Genomic DNA, 3,697 nt, shown 5'->3' with positions numbered 1-3,697 from the left:
CTCTTGGCCTCTACAGACATCAGATACAAGCAGCAGTGCATAGACACATGCAGGCAAACCACCCATGCACACAATGTTTTAAAAATTGAAAAAAGTAACAAGGAACTACCAGAATCCTAACAGTAACCTGTAAAATCCCAAGAATGAATTCTGAGAAATCTGCCTTGAGGCAGCTTCACCAGGAAGAGAACAGTGTGTACTTACACAACTCTAGGTGAAGTCGGGCAGCCCCACATGGCCTACTGTGAGCAAAAGACATGGAAAGCAGGAGATGCATGGCCCTAAAGCCAATGTGTTGTCCAGCAAGCATTTCCATTTGATAATTATTTTGCAGTTGCTAGGGTAAAAGGGGGCTTTCTATATGTGAGATAAACACTCGGCCGCTGAGCCACATCTCTAGCCCAGGAATAGCTGTACTCCAAAATAGCATAGCATCATAAAAGAGCGTAGCATAGTGAAAATATGAACCAACAACACAGTCATGTCATCAACATAGTATAGCCTAGTAACATAGCATAACATGCTAAAAATATGAGCCAGTAGCAGTCATGTCGTGATCAGCAACTGCTGTGTGCCCTACATTATTTCATATTGTACGCAAACACTGTTGTTCTGTGACTTTTCCTGGAGAGATGTAAACAAACATCTTTCCACCCCTTTGAGCTCTGATGATAGAAGAAAGAAGCAGTTCCACCCAAATCTGGTTTGGTGAGTTGAGGGCTCACTGGGGTTATTGCAGGAGTGTGGGGGAGGGGCTACTTAACAAGAGCAAAGGTTACTCAAAGGCAATGCATCACCAAAAAGCCCACCCCAGCATGAGTGACCTCTCATAAAAGCTGAGGTCTTTCAGCTCACTGATCAATGCGCAGGCAGGTCCACTGCAGAGTGGCCCCTATCAACTGTTTATATAGCTGGGTGGGGATACCTTGTGAATCTTCCAACTAATACCTACACCACACTTCCGCCCTTCTCCCAGCTCTTGCATGCTTTCTGCCCCTCTTCTGCAATGTTCCCCGAGGCTTGAAGGAAGTGATATGAATCTCTCATTTTCTTCCACTTATGGCTAAGCTTTGAGCCACTAGGCCACAACAATAGCCTCTTATTCTCAGTAGGTTCACTGAGTCTCAGAAGAAGCCATCACCCACTGCAGAAAAAAGCTTCTCTCCCGACTCAGGATGACTTAGCAGTAATCTCTGGATGTAAACATAAATGCTCGGGAGACAACTTGTATCTGCCACAGCAGTGACCTGACCTTCTTGATGGGGCCTATGACCTCCTCAATCTCAGGTCTCTGCCCTAGCTTACCATTCCAAACATGAGTTATATCCTGTGGAGTGGATGTGTGTATGTATGTGTGGTACATGTCTTAGTCAGGGTTTGTATTCCTGCACAAAACATCATGACCAAGAAGCAGGTTGGGGAGGAAAGGGTTTATTCAGCTTACAGTTCCATATTGCTGTTCATCACTGAAGGAAGTCAGGACAGGAACTCACACAGAGTAGGAACTTGGAGGCAGGAGCTGATGCAGAGGCCGTGGAGGAGTGCTGCTTACTGACTTGCTTCCCCTGGCTTGCTCAGCTTGCGTTCTAATAGAACCCAGGACCACTAGCCCAGGGATGGCCCCACCCACAATGGGCCCGCCCACCCTTGATCACTAATTGAGAAAATGCCTTACAGCTGGATCTCATGGAGGCTTTTCCTCAAAGGAGGCTCCTTTCTCTGTGATAACTCCAGCTTGTGTCAAGTTGACGCACAAAACCAGCCAGTACAGTACATATATGTGTTTGTGTGTGCACATGTGCATGCAGGTGTGCATGCTTATGGAGGTAGAGGTAATGTTCTAAGTTTCTCTTCATATTACTATTATTATTTTTATTTTTGTATTTTTGAGTCAGCATCTTACTATGTAGCCCTGTCTGTCCTGGAACTCACTATGTAGACCGGCTTGACTTCGAACACATGGAGATCCTGCTGCCTCTACCTCTTGAGTGTGAGGATTAAAGGGTGAGCCACTATGCCTGGCTTCTACAATTACATATATTTGAGACGATCTGTCACTAAAGCTGGAGCTCATCAGTTTGACTAGGCTGCATGGCCAATGAGCTTCAGGGATCCATTTGTCCCACCCCCTTCCTCCTCCCCAGCACTGGGTTACACACAGCCACACCATTTTATGTGGGTCCTAGGGACTTGAACTTAGATCTTCATGCTTGTGTGACAAATGTTTTACCAACTGAGCCCTGTGGAGCATATGTTAAACTCTATAGTTTGTGGACCCTAGGAAGCTCCCTGGCCAAAAGGGTATAGAGTGGTAGCTCACAATGGTAGCTCACGGGGATATACACCCAAGAACTATGGAGTTCCTGCTTCCAAGTGTGCAAGATGCTCTCTTCAAACTTTTTTTTTTTTGAAGGAGGGTGTGAATGCACACTACCACAGGAGGTGCAGCTGAAGCCCCTGAACGTGGAGAAATCGCAGGGATGGGCACACATGAGGAATGACAGATGAGAGCCTTGCCCTGGAAAACCACCCTCCTGGCCATGGGATCTCCCCTGCCAGGTAGGCACTCCTTTAAACACTTTACGTGCTGTACTTACTGTCCTTCCAGATGCTTTACCAAATCTGTAAAGTACTCCAGGGTTAGCACTGTAGAGTGGGAGCAAAAATCAATAGAGGGTGGGTAGGGTCTCTAGAGGCTTAGTGACAGTGCTCTGTGACGTGGCAATAAAAAGTGTGCTGTCACACACTTTCAATCTCAGCACTTGGGAGTCAGAGACAAGTGGATCGATCTCTGTGAGTTTGAAGTCAGCCTGTACTACACAGCTAATTCCAGAACAGCCAGGGCAACACAGAGAAACTCTGTCAGCTCACTGCTGTATGTGAAATCCTCGTGAGGCATTGTTAGACAGTACCTAACTGTTCTGAAGGTTAAGGCTAAACAGTTATTTGCTTTATGAAAATTCATTGAGCTTGTGCAGTTGTGATTTGTATGAATATTTGTGTATATTTTCAAGACAGGGTCTCATGTGTCCCAGGCTGGCCTCAAGTTATGTAGCTGAGGATGGCCTTGATTTTCTGATCTTCCTGCCACCCATTCCCAAATACTGGGATTCTAGTCATGAGTCACCATGGATTATCAAAGCCAAGTGCTTTTGTATGCTAGAAAACCATTGTACCCACTGAGCTATATCCCCAGCTCCCTAAAAAGCTTATTGAAAAAGAAAACCTAGGGCCAGGGAGCTAGCTGAGCAGGTAAGGGCACCTGCTGACCAACCTGATAACCTGAGTTGGACCCATGGGACCCACATTGTAAAATCAGAGAACTGACTCCTACAAGTTGTCCTCTGATATCCATGTACAAATTATGCATATTGTCATCCACAGACATGCAGTAATTAATTAATGTATTAAGAAAGATTATGCTAGATTATCAGATCGTATGATTTTGGCATGATATATATATATATTTTTTTCCCATAATAGATATTAGGAAAAAAATGTTTGTGTTACATGAAATGGTATACAATCCTATTGTATTTCAAGACTTAAAACTTATCACTATGGGACTCAGGGGCAGAATACTTACCTGCTGTATACAAGGCCCTGAGTCCCTGCAGGAACCACCTTTACCAGTATTACCTCCAGCACCACCACCACCACCACCACCACCACCACCTCCACCACCACCACCACCACC

The 3,697-nt window shown here is 45.3% G+C and overlaps 1 pseudogene; it reads right to left on the bottom strand.

Annotated features, from left to right (window-relative positions):
* Positions 1–2,416: 2,416 nt before the first annotated feature.
* Positions 2,417–2,567, bottom strand: LOC114635852 (annotated as a pseudogene).
* Positions 2,568–3,697: the final 1,130 nt, after the last annotated feature.

This window comes from Grammomys surdaster, unplaced genomic scaffold, assembly GCF_004785775.1.
Source record: "Grammomys surdaster isolate TR1022 unplaced genomic scaffold, NIH_TR_1.0 118608, whole genome shotgun sequence".
NCBI lineage: Eukaryota > Metazoa > Chordata > Mammalia > Rodentia > Muridae > Grammomys > Grammomys surdaster.
Note: the sequence above shows the minus strand (reverse complement) of the source record. Positions and strands in the feature narration are given on the sequence as shown.